The 25,270-nt window shown below is 45.5% G+C and overlaps 1 long non-coding RNA gene across 1 annotated transcript; it reads right to left on the minus strand.

The window, feature by feature from the left end:
* Nucleotides 1-12,630: 12,630 nt before the first annotated feature.
* Nucleotides 12,631-22,057, minus strand: LOC117796742. Its single transcript, XR_004621403.1, has 3 exons — nucleotides 21,721-22,057; nucleotides 16,316-16,398; nucleotides 12,631-13,721 (listed from the first exon to the last, which is right to left on the minus strand). It is a non-coding gene; the product is annotated as an uncharacterized LOC117796742 (long non-coding RNA).
* Between the last annotated feature and the right edge of the window lie 3,213 nt (nucleotides 22,058-25,270).

Here is a 25,270-nt window from a genome sequence, read left to right on the forward strand (position 1 = left end):
TTCTTTTTATCCCTGGTAATTATCCTTGACTTTGATATTAATATACCCACTCCTGCGTCTTTACAACCAATTATTACATGGTTATCTTTTTCTATTCTTTTACTTTTAACTTGTATGTGTTTTCACGTTTAAAGTGTGTCTCTTATAAACATCATATAATTGGGTCTCCTTTCCTGAATCCAGGCTGGCAGTACTGTTTTTTTAGTGAGACCGTCTAGTGTATTTAGATATAATTTAAGTAGTGATTTGGTTGGGTTGAATTCTGCCATCTAGCTATTTGTTTTCTCTTTGTCCCATTTCTGCTCTTTTCTTATCTCCCTCTTTTCCTTCCTTCTTTTGGATTAAGTAAATGTTTTCTAGCATTCCATTCTATCTTCTCTATTTGCTTTTTAGCCATGCCTCTTTGTTTTCATTATTCGTGGTTGCCCTGGAGACTAAAATGGACTTACTTTAGTTATCACAGTCTACCCTGAATTTATTTTATTTAATTTTTGAAAGATTTTATTTTTAAGTAATCTCTACACCCAACATGGGGCTTGAACTCACAACCCTGAGATTAAGAGTCATGTGCTCTACTGACGGAGCCAGCCAGGTGCCCCCACCTTGAGCTGATTTCATAGCTCNTACTGACGGAGCCAGCCGGGTGCCCCCACCTTGAGCTGATTTCATAGCTCTTCACATATAACAACCTTACATGATACACTTTCATTTACCTCTTTGAATCTTTTGTGCTATTGTTGCCACACATTTGCTTCCACATGGATTGTACACCTCACAATGCTTTGCTACTGTATTTGGTCTAAGCGGTCAAATGTCTTTTGAAGAAACTAAAAAATAAGAAGAGTGTCTGTTGCATTTATACCTGACGTATTTTCGATTTCTAATACTTGTCTTCATATAGATCTGATATCCTACGCAATCATTTTCTTTCTGCCTGGAGAACTTCCTTTAACATTTCTTATGCATGTATACTGGTGATTAATCCAACTTTTCTTATCTGAAAATGTCTTTATTCTACCTTTGTTTTTATTAAGGCCATTGCTGGAGGTAGAATTCTGGGTTGACTGAGGATCACATTTTCTTGCTACTTTGTGTGTCTAACAATTTTTTTTGAATGTTGGACATTATGAATGCTATTATGTTGAGTTTGGATTACGTCATTTTCTTATTGAAGAATGTTGGTTATTGAGTGTTGAGTATTACTTTGGCAAGTGTTTGATTTATTTGTGGCCCAGTATGGGCCTAGTGAGGATTTTGTATTTTTTAAAATATTTATTATTTATTTATTTATTTATTTATTTATTTGAGAGTGAGAGGGAGTGTGCAAATGAGCAGAGGGAGTGGCAGAGGGACAAGCAGACTCCTCGCTGAGTGGGCAGCCCCAAATGGGGCTTGATCCCAGGACCCTGAGATCACGAGCCAAGCCGAAGTCAGACACCTAACCGGCTGAGCCACTCAGGCACCCCACTGAGGCTTTTTAAAGCTTCGTTATGGTGGGTCAAGAATCGTCCCTGTGCTCGGGCTAGAATAGTCCTATTCTCTGGATGGGCCTTTCTGGGGTCCCAGCTGAATGCCCAGAGTGTTCGATAATATAGATAACATAGGTACAGAGCGTCAGCAGCTCTGTCTTCCATCACTGTGTAACCTCAAGAATCCCCCCCGAGCTCACAGTCTCTCTCGCTCTTCTCCATCTCGCCCTTCTGGGCCTGTACATGCACAGCTTGGTGTTTGCCAAAGACCTGAGTACAGATTTCTGAGGCAACTTCTCTGTTCAGTCCTTTCTTCTTTGATACCTTACCCCATAAATTCCAGCCACCTCAGCATCCTGAACTCTGTCGATTCCACACAGTGAGACCACTGCTACCTTTTGGGATCTACTTTCTTGTGCTGCCATTTGCAAAGTGTGCCCTGGCAGAAAACTAGACTGAATGCAGAGTTCACCTCATGTGTTCCCTTTGCTTGAGGTTCACCGGCCATGTTTTTTTTGTAAATCGTTACATGCATGGAGTAAAGCTCTTGGCACATATTAGGTGCTTAGTAAGATGTTCTCAAGGAGGAGGGCATGATTAGTTTGGCTCATGTAAGTCCGATTTCTGGAAATACCCCCAAGGCTATTCAAATAGTCTATCCAGAGAGTCAATCTCCACCTCCTCCACCCACTCCCAGCCCGCCCCGCCAGGAGTAATCAACTTCAGAAGTCGTCAAGCAGTTTTTTGTACATTTGTGTTACTCCGTTTGTAAAGCTTTGAGCCGTCAGAGAACCACCAGAATTACATTCATCCACAGTTAGGAGGCACACTGTTCTCTGGGAGAGCTGATAAACTTTTTCCAAATTAGCTAAATGCTCTCTGGAAGAATTATGGATGGGGAGAGGAGGCTGTGAACAAGCTGGCATAAATCATCATTCGGAATGTATCCCTGAAGCCCTGCATATGGTTTCTCTTATTACCAAGAAAAGAGCGTCAGAGGTTGTTCAAAGGGAGCTCCTGAAGGGAGGAAGAAGGCAGCTCCAGTGGGTCTTCTGGGAGGGGAAGACCAGGTTGAGGAGACGCTTAGGCAAAGAAAATCCCCAGCGAACGCCTACTGGCTCCTTCTGTTCACCTCAAACACCCAGCTCTGCTTTATCTTCCCAGGGCCCATTTTCTGGACCACTGAACCAAATGAAAGATAGGCCATTTTCTTTTGTTTCCATCTTGACTGGGAATATCAGGTCTCCAAAGGAAGGATTATTTCAAGACTACTTTGGAAATTACGTTTGGAGATTTCACACTCTGCCATCATTTATCACTCTGCACTCCCCCCCCTTCCAGGCACAACCATGCAATCAAGGCCGTCCTCTCTTCTGTGAAAGATGTGGCATTTGGTGTTGTGGCCTAATGACCCCATTCTGGCCCTCGAGACAATGAAGGGGTGATTCGAGTTTGGAGTTCTGATAGTTTGGCCACTGTAATTTAGATTTCCAACTTAGATTTCCTGTCCACCTACAAGCACCACTTTCCCCACGCCTGCATTTTGATTCAAAAGCACAAGACAAACAAGGGATTGAAAAGACTTAATGTGTGAGAGTTTTAATTTTCCTCTGAGGGGAAAAAAACACAACAAGTTATGATTTCCCTCCAAGCAAACAAACTGTTTTCCATATGTCTCCAAGAGAAAACGGCTTTTCTGTGATTCTGCACGTTCCACAGATGATTCCAGAGGGGAGATCCAACGAAGCAGCACGTTTTCTCATGTTGCAGGGAAAATGCGTTTTCCAACTCACAGTCTCTGTGCTCTAGTAATTGGCTTCGAAGCACCCACTCCAGCTCTGCTTCTGAACGGGAGCCAGAGAACGAGAAGCAGCAGGGTTTGGTTTCTACGAGCTCTGAGGGCCACTGGATGGGGGCCTGGCCTCATGGGCCTGAGACAGATGGTGTTCCATGTTCTTGCCCCCGCCCCTAGAGTAGTAGGGGGTTGGGGGGCTATCCACTCTGCAGAAAGCTGGTCCGGAAATAACTTCTGCAGTGTAACTTTCTGGAAACTGGCCCCTGGGACACCTGTAGCCCCACTCTCAGACCTTGGAAGTGGGGCCTGGGGTGGCCCTTCACATCCTTGCTAGAACAACAAAGTCTTTGGTCCCTGGCCTTGCCATTCCCCTACTTCCCTACCTTCAATAGTTCCCTCATTGCTTTTAGGATAAAGTCCATACTCCTCAGATTTTCTCATGAGGTAGGTTCTCAGTAACCCAGTTCTGTTGTATCTTTATTCTCATCTCTCATTACTCCCTCTGCAATTCGCTCTCCACATCCCTTCCCAACCCCTGCCTCTTTCTGGCCTCCAACTATACAGGAGTGTTTGCAGCCCCTTGAAAGTACTAGACTCTTTTGGCTTGGAATGGTGTTCCTGAGCACAGGAATAATACACACACGTTCCACCTTGATAATTCCTATTCCCATGTCAAATCTCAACAAAGGATCCTTCCCCCAGGGAGCCTTCCTTTGCGGCTGGGCGGGTATCCATCCTACTTGCTGCCACAGTTTGCCGCACGCCCCACATCACAGAGACTCCCTGACAAGTATTTACCGAGTGTTGTACAGAGCAGTCAAGCGCTAGGCACTGAGAATACACCAGAAGGAAAATGGTAATAAACAAGTACTATAACCAAATAAATGAGGAAATATTATTTGTAATAAGTACTGGGAAAGAAGAGGGTAAAGAAATGGAAAACAAGGAGGAAAGACTACCCTTATCCTATTTTATTCTTTTGTTTTTCAAATTTTTATTTAAATTCCAGTCAGTTAACATACAGTATAATACTGGTTTCAGGTGTGGTATCCTAGGTTATTCTAACTTCCTCTCTACGCCCCCCGCCTCCGTTGGACAGCAAGTGTCTTGAGAGCAGGGATGTGTATCAATCACTTCTTTATTTCTGACGCCCTGTACAGGACACGGCTTATAGAAGGCACTTGCAAAGAGTTTGTGGTATGAAGCATAAGCATTTTCTGTTCCATTTCTGGACATATTTTTAACTCTGCTAGAAATAGACAATTTCAAATCTTTTTTCCAGGAAAGGTAAACTGCATAGTTAAAGGGACAAAGAACAAAGAAAGACACTGGAGCATTTGGGAATCACCCTCCCTCCCTAACCTGCCACTCACCTCTCATTACTGGCATGATGGTATAGTGGTTTTAAATCACGTCCTTAAATCCTTGGACAACCTTTGACATCCTTCAAAAGGTGTAGCCTGATTCCCTTCACCTTCAGTGTAGGCTGGTCTTAGTGACCAGCTTCGAACCCACTGGCTATTGCAGAAATGATGACGTGTCCGACGAGGCTACGTCACGAGAGACAAAGATACCGCTGCTTCTGTCTCTCTCTTCCACCCTCCAGCGCCATGTTTTAAGGACACCGCATTCTATAGAGAGACCCAGGTGGTGAGGAACTAAGGCCTCCTGCCAACAGGCAGAGGGGTGACTATCCTGGGAACAGGTCCATCAGTCCCAGTCAGGCCTTCGGAGTCATACAACTCTGACCACAACCTTGGCCACAACCTTCTGAGACACCGTCAGCCACGAGCACTTCACCCAGACGCTCCTAGATTCCTGACCCCCAGAAACCAAAAAGTGGTTTGATTTAAACCATTGAGTTTTGGGATCATTTATTATGCCGTGGTGGATCACGAACATGATTTGTCTGCACTCTTGAATTTATGTAGAAAGAAGAGGCAGTTAGCTGGGCCTTCCCTGCGGGGGAAGGCTCCCCCATTCCAGACAGGAAAGGAAGGTTAGTCCACAAAAGCAGAAGGGTAGGTACTTCCTTATGCTTGAGGAGACCGGACCTACCTTGGGATCCTGGGTCCCAGCCTTCTCTACCGCATTCCCTCATGACCCTAGATGAGACGGCAACACAACAGAGGCACGCGATTTATCATGCGTGCCTCTTGAACAGTTTTTATGTGCTTAGCACGTCCCAATGAGTTTTGCAGAAATTCATTCATTTAAGCCTCACAACAACCCTAAGAAGTACTATTGTTGTCCCGGCTTTACAAATGGGGAAACTGAGGCACTGAGCAGTAAACTAACTTGCCAAGACAGGTTTCTAATATTGGAGGAAAGGCCCTAACAGAAATGAAGGCCTACAGTATGATAAGCATTTTAACAGACACTGTAATATTATTTCATTTAATCCACAGAAATGGTCTATGAGGAATAGATCAAAGCCCTGTGTTTTAATGATAACCAAAGTGAGGCCCAGGGAGGTTGAATGACTTGCCCAGGGTCACACAGGAAGTGGCAGGTGTGGGTCCAACGTCTGGCACTTGCTGCCTCCAAAGCCCTTTCTCCTCAGCACTCAGCCTCCTCCCTGTTCCTACCACCCTCCCCTCCTCTCATCTTCAGATGTGCATTTGGCAAATCCAGAAAAATCACCTAGGTGCTGGCCAGCTGCCTAAATGGGAAATGAAGTGACAGCCCCGAATTCACACCTCCCCAGGCACCTCCCAGCAGCTGTTATCTGCACCCAAATCTATGCCAACACACTTCACCACAAGCCTGGGATAAGAGATGCATGAGCAAAGCAGGCAGGGAGGAAGCGCGATCAATGGGACGCGGTAAAACTCTGCAGTTGTCTTCAAGGTGGGAGTGCTATAAATCCAGAAAGAACCTGTGCTGTGACATTCCTGAGGCTGAAGCTACCACTGGGCTTGGCTCCGCTTCCTAGGATGCGGCAGGAATTCAGAGAGCTCTCTCCCGACTGTCCAAGAGGCCAGCCTCAGGACAGATAGTGACTTGAGTGAAATGTGTAATGTGTGCCTCTCTACCTGCCTGTCTCTGTCTGTAGAGCAGACAACCTGCTTCCCTGGACCTAGCAACCGCTTACTCGGCCATGTTGGCTCTGTCCCCTTGCCCCCCCTCCCTCACTCCAGGCTCCCACCCCAGGGTTGGAGACAGCCCTCTGACTTAACAGAGAAGCCAAGATGGCTTCCGCATGAGCTAGACACTGTTAGCCCTCCTGGCATTTCTCTCAGGAAATGATTTGTGACTTTTCTCTGATACTTGGGATGATGGAGTTTTGCCATGGTACAGGGGAAGAAGAGAATGGTATGGCTCCACCCTCAAGGGCTTCAGACTCCCCTGGACTGCAAAGAAGTCTAGACCCCAGTCAGAAATACAGCAACTCAGAGTCACTGGGTGCTCCTGTGATTCTGTGTGTAAACCATCTGCTGACCATGCTTACAGAAGCTGAGAGAAAATCACCATCTAGGATGGGTTCACTAGCCCTGGATTAACAAGAGCTCCAGGCCGTCAAGAAAGGCATCCCAGGGGCACCTGGCAGGCTCAGTAGCTGAAGCATGACTCTTGATCTTGCGGTTGTAAGTTTGATCCCCACGTTGGGCATAGAGATTACTTAAAACAAAAATAAAATCGGGGCACCTGGGTGACTCAGTCAGTCAAGGGGCTGACTCTTGATTTCAGCTCAAGTCATGATCTCAGGGGCCTGGGCACCGCACAGGGCTCCTTGGTCATCAGGGAGTCTGCTTGAGGATTCTCTCTCCCTCTCCCTCTGCCCCTCCCTCTGCTCAAGCCCCCCCCAAATAAATAAATAAATCTTTAAAAAATAAATAAATAATATGAAATCTTAAAAAAAAAAAGAAAGCATCCCAGTGAGGACATTTGCTTTATACTCATCAGTCTTTGAAAAATTATTAAGGGGCATCTGGGTGGCTCAGTTGGTTAAGTACCCACCCCTTGGTTCTGACTCAGGTCATGATCTCAGGATTGTGAGATCAAGCCCCACATTGGGCTCCATGCTCAGCAGAGAATTTTGGTGCCTGCAACCTTTGCTCCTGGCGTTACAGTTAAGTTACACAGGCAAAGGGACATTGTAGTTGTACTTAAGATTGCTAATGGGTTGACTTCAAAATAGGAAGATTATCCTGGATTAACTGGGTGGGCCCAATGTAGTCACATGAGCCCTTCAAAGTGGAAAAGGCTGGCAGAAGGTAAGGTCAGAGAGATTTGAAGAGTGAAAAGTGTTAGGCACACTGCTTCTCCCTCGAAGATGGAGGGGCTCTGTGAGGATGAGGACGAATGGCCTTAAGGAGTGAGACATCTGCATCTGACAGCCAGCCAGCAGGGATCTCAGTCCCACAACCCCAAGGGTTGGATTCTCCCAACACCCTGAATGCGTTTGAACGTAAAAGCTTCCCTAGAGCCTTCAGACAAGCGCCCAGCTAGCTGACACCTTGATTTGAACCCTAGGTCCACCGATCAGAGCTCAGAAGAGCGTGTGTGGACTCTTGACGTACAGAACTGGGAGCTAGCGAGTGCTGTTTTGAGTTACTGAGTGGTCATCATATCGCACTAGAAACACTTAGAGTATCCAACTGGTTTTCTTTTGTGAATGTTTTGGTCTGGAGTTTTTGGTTGGGTTTGGTTCTTGAATTCACTCCAAATGGCTGCTCACAGACAAGCCCCCACCTCTCTTTGAAGACCACATCAGATTCCACTCTCCATGGGTGTCTTCCCCCCAATAGAGCCATCTTCCGGCATCAGCTGTGATGGTCTTTGCTGAAAAGGTCCTTATTTTGTTGGTGAGAGAAATGTAGGAATGGGTGAAGTGATAAAGGGTGGAATGTGTGTCTGAGGGGGGCAGGGGATAGATGTAGGGGAGCCTGGTGGAAAGATAGGTTCATTCATTCATTCATTCATTCCAAAAATAGTGATTTAGCGTCTATTCTGTTCCTGATAATCTTCTAGGCACCAGATACACTGGTGAGTAAGAGCACGTCACTCTCTGGCATACTCTATGTGCAGGAAGGAGACAGAAAACACATGAGTCAACAACGAAGGAAAGATAATATTCCAGACAGTAATAAATCCTATGGGAAGAAAACCTCCAGTAATATGTGGCTTCCAGAGGAAGGCCCTTTAGAGAGCACACCCTGTTAGAATGCTCTGGGAGGATGTAAGCATTGAACTGAGACTTGAACGGTCAGAAGGGCATCGTGGTCAGAAGGGCATCGTGTCCCAGCAGGAGAACAGCAACTACAATGCCCTGGGGCTGGAAGGCACTTGACCTATTTCCTGGCCAGGGGAGAAAAGGACAGTTTGACAAAGATGTGGTGAGTTGGGGGGAGGGGTGCGTAACTGAGGCCAGACTGGTAGGCAGAGGCCAAACCAACTAGGACCTTGTAGACCACAACTAGGAGTTTGGGTTTGATCATCTGAACACTGGGCAGCCAGGGGATGTGAAATATGATAGCAACTGCTCCCAGCCCAGTCTCCCTGCATTCAGTCCCTCCTTCCCAATCCCTCCTCTGTTCTGCTGCACCAGAGCGACCCTTGCAAAGGCTAGGCCGGGCTGTGTCACCCTAACTCTACCAACTACACCTGATTCCCCTAGCCCACAGGGTGAAACCCGGACTGGATGGGGCAGACCCTCAAAAGGCCCCTTCCTAATTCTCCAGGATCATCTCCAGGCCTCCCTCATCTCAGCTCCCCGGTCAGACCACACTAGACTGTCCCTGAACACACCCTACTTTGCTCTCCCTTATGCATCCACATCAAGGGTCACAACCGGAAAATGATGGCACCCTTGCCAGAAGTTTGCCCTAGGGACCATAGACAGAGGGATGGTTCGGTTAAGGGAACCAATCACCCGGTGACCAACAACAGGGGGCTGTCCCCAGTTTCTGCAAGTGTCCCCAGGTGCAGGAGGAAGGGGTGGTGCTGGCAGATACGTTGGAGCTCTCAGGAGGGGCCCCCTGACAGGAGCTGTGGCCAAGGGAAAATGCAGCTGCTGTCAGAGCCAGGGTAGGCTTGCAGAGAGCAGGGGAGGGAGAGGAGAAATAGTCCAACCGCTCTAACCTTGCAGTCCCCTGCCAGGACCTCCCACTGGCTACAAACCCGAAAACCAGAGGACAGGGCTGCTTGGTGAGGCCGTAATAGTAGCCAGCCTCACAGGACACAGGGAAGAGAGACCAAGGGTCAGATGGGGGAGCACACGGCCTCGCTCCTCTCCTTACCTGGAATGTCTTCCCCTGCCTTTTTACCTGGCAAGGTTTATCTTCCTTAACACCTTCCCAAACCTACCTCGGCAGAAGGGCATAAATGGAGGTCAAGTACTCTACGAGCATCCTTGCATTGTCCAGAAAGTAGCAAATAATAGAGCAAAAAAGAAAAACGTTTTCGTGAAAATACTGAAAGCTTTCTTTGTTTTAAGGAAAACAATTGTTCTGCACAAGACACTTCTCTGCTTGGGTGAAGAAAAGCATCTGGGATAGCCCTTCTAAGTGGAGCTCTGATGTAAAACCCAAGACTCCCATTTACTCAAGTGGTATTAGCGGCACAAAGAAGCACCAAAAGCAAGAAGATAGAAAATTAGAGAAGAAACTAACCGTACACGTCTGGATAACCGAAAACAAACAAACAATTTAGCTTCCGCGACATCAAATTAGAGAAGCGAAGATGCATGTTTTATATGATAATCAAATCGCCATGCCCACGGTGATCTGGGGAATCTGCCTTCTGAGGGCGAAAGCCACGGGTTACTTTGGGAGGCAAGAAGAAAGAGAGAAAGAGATACACTGCATAATGAAAGGGCATCAGACTGAATAGAAGATAATTCCCTTGGACATGAAATGCAATCAAGTCAAGACCCATATTTTATCTCTGCTGGAGGCAGTCTTATTTGTTCGTAAAGTGCGGGGATAATCAACCATTGTTCTCCCTGCCAAGACTGTCAAAACAAATACAAGCTTCTTTGCTCAGTGCTAAAAATGTCTGAGCCTTTGGAGAACAGCTGGGCAGAAAGCAATCTTGCTCAATTTCAGCACATTTTTCCCCAAGTATTAGGCTGTCCGAACGCAGCCCACATCAAAGCATTGCAGACACCCACTGCGGGGACAGACCTGTCATGAGAACACGGCCTATCAAACTGGAGCGAGCAGAACGCACAATGACACCACTTTCAACTTGTCCAGCTCCCTGTCGAAAGGAGCAAGGACTTTGAAGCATGGAAAACCTACTCTAAGCAAATCATTCCTTTGAGTTGCTTTTTATAAATACACAAAAATAATGTTGGTCTGTTTGCAAAATATTGTGTCTCGATAAGGCTCTGGGAGCATTAGCCATGATTTATGATTTCTTGGCTATCGTATCAATGTTGCCTAAGGGACGTTTCCCCTAAGCATCTGCAGGATAATTCTGCATGCTATGAAGTCAGCTTTACTAATATATGTCTTATTTGTTGCTCTGTGATTTCTATTCATTAAGAGGTGCGTCAAGATGTTTGGGGGTGCAAGTAACAAAAAATCAACTTAACTGGCTTAAACAATACGAATATTTCTTTTATTAAGTAACAAGAATCGAGGCTGTAACATACGACATGGTGACAATAGTTAAGAGTACCGTATTTCATACTTGAAAGTTGCTATGCGAGCAGATCTTAAAAGGTCTCATTACAAGAAAAAAAAAAACTTGTAACTATGTGTGGTGGCAGATGTTAACTAGATTTATTGTGGTGATCGTTTTGCAATCCATCCAACTATTGAATCATTATGTTGCACAGCTGAAACTAATATCACATTATATGCCAAATATACTTCAGATTTGAAATAAATAGATAAATAAAGCAAGAATCCCAGGGGTAAACTAGTTCCAGGTGGATTAACCCAGTGGCTCAATGAGTCATCGAAGACCTAAGTTCTTTGTCTTATTGCTTTTCCATCCTCATGCTAGGTCCCCTCATGGTCATAGGATGGCTGCCATAGTTCCAGGCATCACACCTAGATACTAAAGTGTTAGAAGAATAGGGAGCGTTCCTGTGGCTTTCTTTTTATCAGTGAGAAAAGATCTTTGCAGAAGGCCCATCGGTAGATTACCCATCATGTTTTAGTGGTCACAGCTGTGTCATATGCCTGTGCCTAAGCCAATCACTAGAGAGATAAATGGGATCACCATACAGCTATTAAACCAATCTACTTCTAAACACTGGGATAGGGTCACCTTTCCATGACCATTATGAGGGAAGGGTGGACACCCAACTAAATGTGGGATCCTGCCAGCTAAGAACAAAGGGGAAGCATCTGTTAGGTAGGCAACCATCTGTGTCTGGCCACAGTTGGAATGCAGGGCAAGATAACTTTGGCTTAAACAAATTTTTGGCTTAACCGAGGGATAGGCAGAAAACTTTTTCAATGGTGACCTTGGCTATTAAAAATTATTCTTTTTTTTTTTTTAAAGATTTTATTTATTTGTTTGACAGAGATAGAGACAGCCAGCGAGATAGGGAACACAAGCAGGGGGAGTGGGAGAGGAAGAAGCAGGCTCCCAGCGGAGGAGCCTGATGTGGGGCTTGATCCCACAACACCAGGATCACGCCCTGAGTCGAAGGCAGACGCTTAACCGCTGTGCCACCCAGGCGCCCCTAAAAATTATTCTGAAATGTATTTATTCACTTTTATCCCTACTGTATAAAGTGGAACGACACCATTGGTGTGTCTATGCCTACTGACATTCCTCTTCTCCCCCCTCCACCCCGAGAACTCCTCCTTCCTCCCCGTTCTCAGGATGGCAGGAGTAAGCCTCGGCTTCCTGTGTATGCAATGGGCTCCTGCCTCCCCGCTCACAGACGATTGCAGCTAAGGCGGACGGTGGACCCTCGCTGAACCCATCGGCTCCTCTTCCCTTGGAATTTGGCCCGGGGGCACTAACTAGTTGCATCAGGATCTTGGTGTGATTGGGCCTGTAATATAAAACCTTCAGAATCGGGGTGCCTGGGTGGCTCAGTCGGTTAAGCGTCTGCCTTTGGCTCAGGTCATGATCCCAGGGTCCTGGGATCGAGCCCTGCATTGGGCTCCCTGCTCAGTGGGAAGCCTGCTTCTCCCTCTCCCTCTGCTGCTCCCCATTCTTGTGCTCATGCCCTCTCTGTCAAATAAATAAAAATCTTTAAAACAAAACACCACTTCCAGAATTGGCAGGGAGCTGTTTTTATGCCATTTGAGATGTGAAGAAAAAGCTGGTGCTTGGGAAGCTAACAATGGGATAGATACACAGAGAGAAGTGGACACAAGCTTTGGCTCCAGGAGACACCTTGAAATCCCCCCCCCACCCCCCCATCTCAATCCAGATCCAAGCTAGTTCTGAAGACTCCTAACCAGTACTGTGAGAACACGATGTCCCTTTTCAGGGATGATGGAGGATTCCCCAGCATTTGGGGATCATCATTAAGAACTTCCCGTTCTCATGAGTCAGAAGCTGTGTGCGGAAAACAGAAGACAATGAGTTATCCCTGTCATAAGTCCGTTCCAGAACTGGCTACAAAAGTTGGCTTTGTTTGATTTAAATCCTCACTATCGGTTCAGTTTCGAATGCCTTAATCCTTTTCCCGAAAAAAGTATTGGAACAGAACTCTCCACAGTGCAGACAAGTAGTCCCAGTGAGAGCTGAGCGCTGTGCAGGCAGAGGGGGCAGGGAGCCCAGTGCTGGAGACTGCGCAAGAGCGGTTTGCTTCCGGCGTCTGGTTGACTTGAATCCTCACCGTGTCCTATGCAGCAACCAGGAGGAAACCACTGCATCAGCGAGGACCAGGAGTCTCAGAGAACCACACTGATTTTGTTAGGGTTCACATGGCTAGAAAGCCGTGTGGGGAGATTTTAAAACCGGGTCTAAGAACCAAAACTGATGACGTTTCCACTATTCCATGTTTTATACATTTTTAAAAAGTCCCTTGATTGGAGGTCCTGGTGGGTAGATTCTGGATAACAGCTTTGGACTCTGGCTAGGAGTCTTTGCACAATCTAGGATATTCTGTAGAGTCAGGGAAAGAGACAGGGACGTGGGAACCACCTCCTAGCACCAGATCTTGGAAGGATCCTTTTGCATTTTCTAAATCGAGCATTGCTACATCTGGCAGGAAAAGAAAATAGCCACTTTTAGCAGCTTATTTATAAAGGTGGAAAACCCAAAAGCCAGGGAGGTGGGTGACGGGGTGCAAGATCCTTAGCTGGACCCAGAAACGCTTCACAGCCCTCCAGGCCCCACTCTCTCAGTAGGTGTGTATTCCCCAGCTGTTGATGATTTTTCTGGCCTAATTAAAGCTGATTGGAGTTTCAGAGTTTGGCTTTGTGTTAGTTTTCGCCCATCTTTCACCTACTCAGCCTCGCGTCCGGTCTGCTGCTGCCAATTAGCAATAACGTTGGAGGAGAGTTAGTCCCAGCTGTTGCCGCCTGCACGGGCACCTGTCAGGAGATTGGGTGGAGTCAGGCAAACCCGTTTACTTCGATGTGGCTTGTTCCTCGCAAGACTATCATCCAAATGTTTAAATCAAACTTTCCGAACTCCCCCAAACTGGCACAGAACACATAATGCTGCCCATCTGGAATATGTTGCCAATCGGAACCAAAATTTCACCCTCTCCTGCTGTTAACTCTTCCCTGCCTATTGGATGTTTTGTTTGATGTAGATTTCAAAAGCAAAGGAGCGGACTTGTTTTTCTTAATTGCACAGAAATGTGACATGCTTATTTTAATGCATTCCAATGTTACAAACGTAAAGTGTAGAGAGGGGAAATTTGGATTGGAGTTTTTCACACTGTCGGTAGCCTTTCCTGTAAACCTTGCCAATGTCAAGAACATCTTAAGGAATGTTAACTACAGGAAAACTCTGATCTGTCAAAATGCCCAGGGAATGGGAGATTCCAGGTCATCTCAGAGTTAACCAGAAAATCCTTTGTATGTCAACCCTTGATGTTGAAAATCTTACTGAAAAGTGTGAGTCGAGTTTCCTGCCTTAAGAGGCACAGTTCACTTCCAATGCAATTTAATTCTTCTTTGATAGTTGAGGTTCAGGCTGGACTTCGGACTAAACCTTCTGGACCCCAATTCCCATTGTCCAGAAGACAAAACAGGAGATTGGGTAGAATTTGTACTTGACCCTCAGACATGTTTTTGAAGTTCCTAAAATAAGCTTTTTCTTCCATGTATTTTGCTCCTTTTCCTTTGTGTAGGGGAAAAAAAAAAGCTGGCTAAACTGATGAGTTTTGCCTATATAAATTCCAATGAAATCAAGATTTTACCAAATTTAAATTTTCTCATCTAGTTCTGGTGAAAGATGCAACTGTGGCCTCTGCTATCAGGAGTCTCAGACTGACCACAGGTAGACTTGGAGGAGAAAGGAATCCCCCCCCCCCACACAGAATGCCCCTCCACCTCACCCTTCCCCAGGTAGAGAACAGATGGCAGGGACCAGATCATTTGTCACTGACCAGGCCACGGTTCCTCCACCTTGGCACTACTGACATTTGGGGGGACAAGGCTTTGTTGGAGAGGCGGTCCTGGCCTCTACCCCTAGATGCCAGGGGCATTCTCCCCAAACCCCCAGCTGTCACAACTGAAACTGTCTCCGGTCATTGCCAAATATTCCTTAAGGGACAAAATTGCCCCCAGTTGACGACTGGTCTAGACGAAGGTACAATTCTTTTTTCCCCCTCCTCTTGTCAAGATTATGAGATTTCTTGACCTTGGCAAGTAATTTCATAACATATTTCCTGTGCTCTTTCATGGGAGAACAAAAATAATTCTCTGATGAAAGTAATATTTTGACTTGACTTGTGTGAGGCAGGCCTTGGTAAAACAAAAACGGCAGCTTCTTCATTGTTTCTGGAAGGCAGTAGATTTGTTTTCCGCATCAAGCCTGATTTTGATTTTAAATACCGAATCTTCATACTTTCCTAAATTTCCCTGGAGGTTACTGTCATCATGGACATCAAGTCAATGGCACAGCCATGGCCTCCTGTGTTGGGCCGTCATCCTCGATTTCATGTGTGTGTCTACCTCGGAAATCAGCTTACCACCGTTTCTGCTTCCTAATGCTTGATCGATTTTTCAGCCATTGGTTTTTCAAATCCATTATTCTCTCTCTCTACAGTGGCTTGAGTCGTGTTCAAATTTTATATTCTTTAAGAGTATTTAGTTGATTTCAAAAATCTGCCAAATTGGTTAAAATTGGGGGGGTCTGTTTCATATCCCTGATTTTAGGCCTACAGAGAGTTTAGTTCAGCTATAGAAAGAGGAGGAGTTAAAATTTTTTGGGTAAGCAGATTTTCTGATTAGGGGCGTTATCCCATATATGTTGATTATCGGTTTTCGAAAAATTAATATTTTGTATTATAATATGTGTACAGGTACATACACTCTCTCAATTTTCCAGATTCATCAGATTTTTAAGTGTTATTCTTACTTAGATTGTAAAAAAATAGAATACAAAGCTCTGGGTACTCTCTGACTATATAAAAAATTTCCATGTACAAAGACAGAGCCTAGGATATAAAATTTTAAGTAGTTATATGGGTTCTTGCTGATGTTTTTTCCTATCCAAAATTTTCTATAAATTGTTGTTTATATAAATGACCGTTTCAAGTAGCATATTCTCAGGAAGTTCACTAAAAATACAAAAAAAAAAACCCCGAAATGATGAAAATTTACTCATTATATAAACCACCGAGAGATCCTCACTATTAACATTTAGAAAATGTTTTCTTTTTCCAGCCTGTTTTTTCCTTTTGCAAAACTTAGATCCCCCTACCCAAACAGCTCTTTACCTGGTTTCTTTTCATCACAATAAGCATGGAATAAATATAATCAGTGTATCCAAAGTGCCGGATTTGGATGGTTTGCAGTTCTTCACTATTCGATGGCTAATGCCACAGTGAAAAGCTCTACGCATAAATCTTTGCACACATGTCTGAGCTGCACTTTCAACTAAAACTTGAAAAGACAAATACAGGGTCAAGGGGTATGCATGTTTTAAGATTCAGTACACACTGCCAGATTACCTCCAGAAGGCTGTGCCCATTCTCAGTCTTTTTCTTGGCAATTCTCTTGAAGGGCTTCCATCCTGTCCTGTCAGCCTCCAGGTCTGTTGAAGACATTTCCCATGGGACGTTCTTTAGATATGTCAATGTAATAAGATCCATCTCAAGATAATCTGTCAACAGCCTCCCTGGGCCCATCTCAAACCATCTGTCAATGGCAACTCTAATATATTTTGGGAAGATGCTGATGCAGTTGCCAAAAACAAATTTGCAATTGAATCAGGTTTTCCAATCAGTTAAGTTGCAGAATTGAACTGTGTTAATGACATGTGACAATCTTAGTACAATATCCAGAGACTTCATGTAGGGACATGTCCTTGCAGATTTAAGAACAGCTGCTTGGGAGATGGTGGGAGGAATGTGGATTACCTTTCACAGGAATTCTGTAGAGCTCTCACCATCCCAACCATGTTGTAAACTTGGCAGCAAGAATCGAGTGCCAAGCTTTTTAGCTTCAGGCAAGACTGGGGAGAAAAATGGCACTTTGATGCAGGGCTGCTTTATTTAGGAGGCGTGGCCTGCCATCGGACTATCACACATGCAGCTGGTACTTGGTCGTGGGTATATATTCCATGCCACCAAGGATCGCTGACCAAGACAAGTAAGTGTGATAACTTATGTGCTCCCGGGAAATGGGAAGGATCAGCTTTCCTATACTCTACAGAAATGGTCTATAGATTGGAAGGCGCTGTACACATATGAGTTAATTACAGTTGTTGCTGTGTTGTTATAAGCTCCCAACTGGCTCGGAGATCTGAACATTAAAACATCTAGGAACTATCTATTTTATTTTGGATGCACAAAATTGTTAAGTGCCAGTAATTGCCTGGTATCACCCTCTCTCCAGCCCCTCCCTGGTCACTTGACCTCTATAAAGAACCTTGAAGCCCAAATGAGACTTGAGCTTTCCAGGGGTTGGCATTTGTTTCAAGCATTCAAATGGCAAGAGTTGTCTCTGGGCTCAAATGGATGAACTAGTCACAGGTTGCCTTTGTTCTGTATCACTGGCTAATGGAGTCACTTTCTGAAGTGTCACAGACAACACAAAGTCCCCGGATATCCGCTGTTTCTTAGCTCACTGGACCATATGGTCCCCTTGGCATCTAGTCCGAATGAAACAAACCACTGAAGCCAGAGCAGATAGAAACCACAAGCAACATACAACAAATAGAGCCCAGGGCCCATCACCCCGCCAATGAGGCAGACTGGAAAGACAGGCCTGACTTGAAAGGCTTCTCACTATAAATAGCTTTACTGAGAATGGGTTGGACTTAGCCACCCTCAGACAAACTCAAAGCATCTTAAGTCCTTCTCCTGGATGTGTCCTGTTGGGGATAACAATGGCCTGAATTGTTTCTGGTATCACAAGGCAGCCAAAACTCAATAGATGGCATTCTCCTGGAATGGAATCTGGCCCATGTCATCTGCATGGATTCTATGGTTCTATTCCCACCCTGAAGGTCAGGAGAGAAGAGCAGGGATTAGAAGATCTAAGATATTTAAGGCACCTTTATTGTTTCACATAGTCGTCCCAATAATTCTACAAACCAGAATTTTTTAACTCTTGCACAGGAGAGGAACCTGAGGTCCAGAGAGGTTGAGCGTCTCACCCAAGGTTACACAGGAAAGAAATGGCAAAGCCGGGGCACGAACCACAAACTGCCCAACTTTAACGTCTCTGTTCTCTCCATCACAGTATAATGGACGCTTGGGTGGGGATTGGCGTCTGAAAGGACCTTGTGCCTACAGATCCGTGGTCTCCCATCTCTTTCTCAGAGTGCTGTTGAGCTCGTGGGGGAAGTGAATGGAAACCCAAGTGAATCACAGAGAGATCTAATCAGAACGAGAACTCAGGAGATTTTATCACTTCAATGAGAAATGGCTATTACAAGACAGGGTATGTTGCTTATAAATTTGTGAAATTTTTATGTGTTAATTTTTCTGTCCAAAGGAACCCATACTATTCTCCATCAAAACAAATAATTTGCATATCTTCTTCTAGGTTTTTGTTTAGTCTCAACTCCCATGACCTAGGAGCCTTGGCCATTTACATTACACATAGAACTTAGAATTGTCTTTCATTTTTCTTCCATCCTGAACCAGTGTGGAAATCTAGACAACTCTAGAACGTATGATTATAGCAGGAACAGGCTGCCCAGTGGGGGTCACATTTCCCAGTCTTCTCTGCCTCTAGCTGGGCCCACGTGACTAGATATTGCCAGGAGACTGTGAGGTCATTGCCAGTCCAAGGTAGTTAAGTAGCAGGTGTGCTCCTCAAACTCCTTCTCTCCCCTTCCACCCAGATGCGGAAAACTTTGAGGCTCTAGAAGAGTGATTCCCAAACTTGAATATGCATCAGAATCAACTGGAAGGCTACTATAACACAGACTGCTGGGCAGTACCCTAGAGTTCTTATTCCACACGTCTGGTTGGCTGCCAAGAATTTGCACGTTGTGTAAGTTCCCAAATGCTGTTACTGCTGGTCTGGGGACCAGGCATTAGAACAACTGTCCTAGGGCAACGTTCTAGTGAAATACGGATTGCCCTTTGTCCTCCTCTGGGGGTATCTTAAACAGACGGGTGCCCAAGCCGCTGCTCAAACCAGTGAAATGGGAATCTCCTAGGGTGGGGCCCACGTATTAACATTTTTAAAGTTTATCAGGTCATGACAAAGTACAATGAAAGTTGAAAACCATTACATTAAACTGGAGCCTTCCGACCGCAGGAACTTGAGTTCTTAAATCACGAAGCGTAGAAGAAACACGGGTCAGTGAGAAGGACCCACCCTAGATTGTTACACGAATAAGAAGTAAACTTCTATTGTGTTAGGCAGTTGAAATTCTAGAGATGATTTGTCATCTTAGCTGGCATTAACCTAACTTGATAACATAACTATTAAAAACAAGCTTTCAGAAATTCTCGTTTAACTTCCTGCTTTGTTCTGCTCTGAGAGAGTACGGATCTGATTAATAACAGGACAGTTACTGGCTCACACTTTTCCAAGGTGGACATTTCAACAGAAATAAGGTTATAGCACATTTAACATAGGAATACTCTTTCTCCGCCTTCATTGTGGCCAGAAAGGCAGGGCAGCCCTAGATGCCCCTCTCCCCACCCCTTCACTTTCTCTCTCCTTGGACACACATTCATCCTCCCACCCGAAGCAGATTCAGAGTTCTTGACGTGGCCAAAGTAACCAGATTGGCCCCAAGATGGAGCAGCTAATCCTAACCCCATATCAGCAAACTAAAACAGTTAAGTTTCCGGGCTTAGAGCTCCCAGAAAAGGAAGGTCTAGGTCAACTGACTGGTTATATCTCAGCATTCGAACTGAACAATGAAGAGAAAGAACATGAGGTCCAACCTTATTTGAATTTCCATTAAGGTTTTGGACCAAAGCGCTCTCTAAAAATAACTCACTTACAGCTCCCCTGGGGCACTGGGGAGAGATGGGGTTGGTAGGCCAAGGCAGGATTCAGGTGATTCTGGGTCCCCTGCCATATGTCTTCATATACCACCTCTTAGCTAAAAAGGTGATATAATTGAGAGGATACTGTAAGCACTTAAAAGGCATGGTGACCAAAAAAAAAAAAAAAAAAAAAGACACGGAAGACTTTTACTGAGGATTTCAACACATGTCTGTTCACTTTTAGGTAGGCCCAGCAATAACTTGAATAATAAACTAGACAGACTTCCCCCCCCCCATAAAAATGTCAGTTTTAGATGGAAGGGAATGGAAAGGCTAATGGCTCTAAAAGCATATTTTGCAGATTTTGCTTTCTCACGGTAAATGTAAAGGGACCAGTACCCTCAGGTGAGGATTACTTTCCTGGCTGAAGAGCTGGGAAAGCCCTTCCTCAAGCAGCTCTTAGTCTGGAAGCTTCCTCTCAATTTTCCCCTATGGGGAAACAGGCAACTCTTTCAGTTGCAAGAAACAAAATCCAACCCAAGATAGTACAAGCCCGAAGTAAATGGTTTTGAATCATGTATCCAAGGGTCTGTAAACAGGGCCTGCTCAGACACAGACTGATTCTGGAGCTCAGACACTGTACTCAAGAGTCAGCGTCTCTCTTTTCTCTTCCCGGCTTGCCATAGTCTAAGACCACTGCTGCCTCTTGGCAGCAAGATGGTTACTGCGTCTCCAGCTTCACACCTCATTTAAGTCCAGCAAGAATCTCCTTCCCCGAATTCCCATTGGAAGTCTTAGTGCCTCTCTAAATGGTTCCAATTATGTCACATGATTATCAATGAACCAATCATTGGTGGCCATGGGAATGCCGTGCACTGATTGGCTGAGCCTAAGTCACATGCTCCACTCCTGAGTCAGGGCTCTAAGCCTTCTAAAATCACGTGACTGAGAAGGGGGAAAGGGGCGGTGGAGTTGTGAAGAGAAGCAGGGATGGGTCCTGGGCAGCCAGAGGGCCCTAGTCCCCGTAAGTTCCTGAGTTAGCCCCTGAAAATTCTTCAACTGTTTCCCTCCCAGAGGCAGTTCAGGAGGTGCCTCTGATTGCCTACGCAGCTTTTTTTTTTTTTTTTTTAATTTTTTTATTATTTACTTGACAGAGATAGAGACAGCCAGCGAGAGAGGGAACACAAGCAGGGGAATGGGAGAGGAAGAAGCAGGCTCACAGCAGAGGAGCCTGATGTGGGGCTCGATCCCACAACGCCGGGATCACGCCCTGAGCCGAAGGCAGACGCTTAACCGCTGTGCCACCCAGGCGCCCCTGCCTACGCAGCTTTTGCAACAAGTTTTTGTAAAAGGAAAAGATGGAGGCAAGCCTAAGCCTGTGAAGAGACCACAACTCAGGGGCAAAGATCTTCCGAGAAGGGAAGAAGGCAACCACTGGAACTAGTCATTGTCATTTCCCCAAGCGCTGGGGATAACTCACTTCCGGATGAAGACCCATCAGGCCGAAGGTTTCTCTCCTGTTTGTCGGGGGCCCCTTCTCTCCATCCACTCTCTTGACACACACATAGATCCTTTTATGATGCTCCATGGAAACCAGAGATGGAATGAATCAAAAGTGGTCAGAGGAACCATTGTTCTCCCTTGTAAAATAACTGAACCCTTGTTAATTTGTTGCCAGTCTTTAATTTCTCCCGGAGAGCTCCCGGTTGGACGGTGACTGTAAACAGGAAACTTGAAACCCTCAGTCGTCCTTTGTATGACTGACTGTTTGCGGGCAGCTGCAGGGGCTTGCCACCACCGAGCTTGTGCCCCCGGGGTTGGACCCCGGTGGAGAGATGAGCAGCATATATTTAAGACAGAACACCCGGAGGAGAGAGCAGAGGCTCAGAGACGAGGCAAGAAGCATTTTGAAGTAGGCGAGAGGTTTGCAAGGATGGTAAAATAACTCTTCGTTTTACCTGGGGTACAGTCAGGATGCTCCCCGCTGCGGCAGGAGAAGAATAGAAAAACCTCTTAATTTCCGGTAGGACAGCTGAACGTGGACTCCTGCTACTGAGGCTCCTCGAGTTTTGGGGTGATAGAAGCAAATCCCAAGGCACAGTATGCTTGAGAACCACTCCCAGATGTGGCTCCGGCCCGTGCCCAAGGGAACGGTTATTACGAAGACGGCTCCATGGGACGGTGAGCCGCGAGGACTCTGGTGCCAGACTGTCTGGGCGTGAGTCCCGGCTCTCACACTCCCTGGCTGTGCGGTTGTGAAGATGTCACCTCACCTCTGTGTCAGCTTCCTCATCTGTAGCGTGGCAGTAATGACAGTACCCACGTCCGTGGGCTGTTGTGAACATTACGTAAGTGACTGTATGCAAGCTGCTTCCACGTGTAAGCTATCGTCATTACTAGCGGAAGAGGTAGACAGCGCAACATAATAGAACATCCTGTATTATCTTCTGTTTTCTGGATTTATTTATCCAGGGCTGCAGGGCAGCCTCCATGCGGCAGCAAAGGCTAAACCCAACACCAAGGATCAAATCTGTATTTCCCTAGGGGGGTTGGCACCTTCGCTTTCATCCGTGGAGGACCTGGAGCCGTGGCCCTCCTTCTCTCTGCCTGGATCTGCCTTTTACTAGGAGGATTAGCAACAGAATTATCTCTGAAATTCTTCCCACAGGGGTGTGGTGTCAACCTTTAACCTCAGGAAAGTCTTCGTGGCTAACCACAACGGTCAAATCTATAGTTCTCCAAATCTGGTGCTTTTCAATCTAGATCTCCAAATCTGGGTTATTTTTGCTCCTTTAGAATGTAAAGTCTGTGAGGTTGGGGAGTGTGTTGTGTCCATTGGCCACTGTCTCCCTGTCTAGAACCCGCTGGGCACTGGATTTATTTATTGAGGGGACAAATGGATGAATGGATGAGATCAGCCTCAACTTTCACTGCACATGGGACATCACCCTCAGAGTCCAGGTTGGATTTTGCCCAGTTCCATTTGCTCAGCAGTGACTGCTGCATGGTGCTCAGCACTGCTGGTGCTTTCTGGAGCCTTTGTAGATTTCCACTCTGTTATGCCTGGTAGGGAGCCACCCCCCACCCCCTCACATGCCCAGAAAAACAAATTAAAGTATAGTCTAAATACATTCCAGGGAAAAACAAAAAAGGTTTTCTTCAAATAAAAAATAAAATCAAGCAATATTGTCTGTGAGACATGCGCTTTACCAAATGAAATATCGCTCGTGGTAAGGACCAAATGGATTACTGAATGCATCCAATGAAAACCTAGGTCTTTGTCTTCCAGGTTGATTCTGGGGTCTCTGCATCTTTCATTGCCTTGAGCTATTTTGCAACATTGTAAGTTGTAGCTCACCCATAGCAATACAAATAATTCTTTCCTGTAGACATGTGTATGATTTTCTGATTGCCGTTTAACAAACTATGACAAATTCAACAGCTTCCTATAACATTCTCGTACGATCTCGGATTTTCTGTGGGGTCCGGAGTCCAGGCGCAGGTTAGCTGGATCTTCTGCTCAGGGTTTCAGCATACTGATTTCCTAGCTCACCGGTGTTTCTTGTCCTAGCTCACCGGTGGTTGGCAAAATTCATCTTGCAGTTGTAGGACTGAGGGCCCTGCTTTCTTGCTGGCTGTCACTTCTCAGGTTCTAGAGGCCCCTTGCCATTCCCTACCATGCGGTCCTCTCCAGCTCAGCAGTGTGCTTCTCAAAGGCCAGCAGAATCTCTCATACTTCAGATCTCTTCCTTCAAGAAAGGTCCAGTAGCCTTGGAGGGTTCGATTAATTAGGTCAGCCCCACTCAGAGATAATCTCTTTTTTGATTAATTCAGAGTCTCGGAGATTTAATTACATCTGCGAAATCCCTTCACCTCTGTTACCTGCTGTAACCTAATCAGGGGGAGAAATCCATCAGATCCACAGTGCCGCCCATCCTCAAGGGGAGGGGACGATCTGGGACGTGTGCAAAAGGGGCCAGGCACCTTGGGATTCTGCCTACCACAACATGCAAGTGAATTTTGAAAATTGTCCCCACCATCCTCCCTCCAGCCAGTTTTGCATCTATTAAGCAAATTTGTATCAGCCTCTCTGTGTAGGTACCTGCTTTTTGAATCCCCCTTTCAACCTGTTCTATCATCTTACTGGTTCCCTAATGAATGAATGAATGAAGTAAAACTTTTGACACGTGTTCATTTTGTATCACTAATGAATTATGATTTTACCTTTAAAATTATTACCCTTTAACATCCCTTTAATAATCATTTCATAGATTCTCTTAAAAGCAATGGATGCGTTGCTTAAAGTGCATAATTAATGGGCTCTTTCCCTTTCCCAGAAATTACCACAAAGAGATGTTCAAATTGTACCTCTTGAGACGTAATAGTATTTGCCGCTTTGAAAGGATGATGTTTCTTGCCTTTTCTGACCTCCCCTTAAGTAGCATAATCCTGGCACCCAGTAACAACATTACCATTGCCTTACCGTGAAAAGAGGGACAGCGAACAGCCTCACCTCACCACCTCTAGATTAATTTCCTTGTTAGGAACAAAAAATATCAAAGGGCCCTCCTGACCTTGTCTTCTGGAATCTTGGGATTTTGCTACTGGGAGGGGCAGAGGGTTTTCTCCACTCTATGTTTAAAATAATGTATTTTTTCCATCACTAGCAAGACCTTTGTGGGGGGGAAAGAAGTCCATAAAATTAGGTATTACCTACCTGTGCTTAGCATGGTGCCTGATACCTAACTGGTGTTCAGTAAAGGGTAGACCTTTTCTTCCTTTCTAACATACTGTGCAAAGAGATGAGAGAAAGACAGGAGGGACTCCTGGGTTCCCTGCGTGTGTCCTGGGACCAAACCCCTTGAATGCAGGGCACATCTTTCACAAGTGAGGATGACTTGTAGCCCAGTGCTGCTCGCTTTCCTAAGCAAAGCACAATTTTGCTTCTGCCAGAGAAGCAAAGGAAAGCTTAATACCAGCTAAATGATACATAATAGTGGTATCATTATCCTGTCTTCTCCCAGTCTGCTAAGTTTGTAATGCATAAACAGTTATTGGACGAACAAAATCAAACGACACGAACTGTTGTCAAGTGGAAGGAACGATCCTGATTAGTCTGGCAGAGTCCAAGGCCATAGCAACTGTATCCTGCTTCCCTTCCTCCCGTGGAGAGCCAGGCTGACGTGGGGGACAATCATTACAAAACAATTTTCCTGTCCAAGTTTAAAAGGCAGCCATCCAGCGTTTACAACTGCCCCCCCCATGCTACGTCCCTCTCAAGTTTTGTCTCTCTTTGCCTCTGTCTTCCAAAGCAAAGGCTGTACCGTCATGGCTCTTGCCTCCAAAGCCATTAACAAATGTCGAGCGTGTTTCAGCAAGGTGTGTCCTGGAGAGACAGAAAACCCACATGACTGCTTTTATCCATTTTTCATGAGTACGCGGTAAGGATGCAACAACAACCTAATTTAGAGAAAGCATTAAGGAAGAGACTCAAGATGGGGGAGGAGG

Source organism: Ailuropoda melanoleuca, chromosome 16 (genome assembly GCF_002007445.2).
Source record: "Ailuropoda melanoleuca isolate Jingjing chromosome 16, ASM200744v2, whole genome shotgun sequence".
Taxonomy (NCBI): Eukaryota; Metazoa; Chordata; class Mammalia; order Carnivora; family Ursidae; genus Ailuropoda; species Ailuropoda melanoleuca.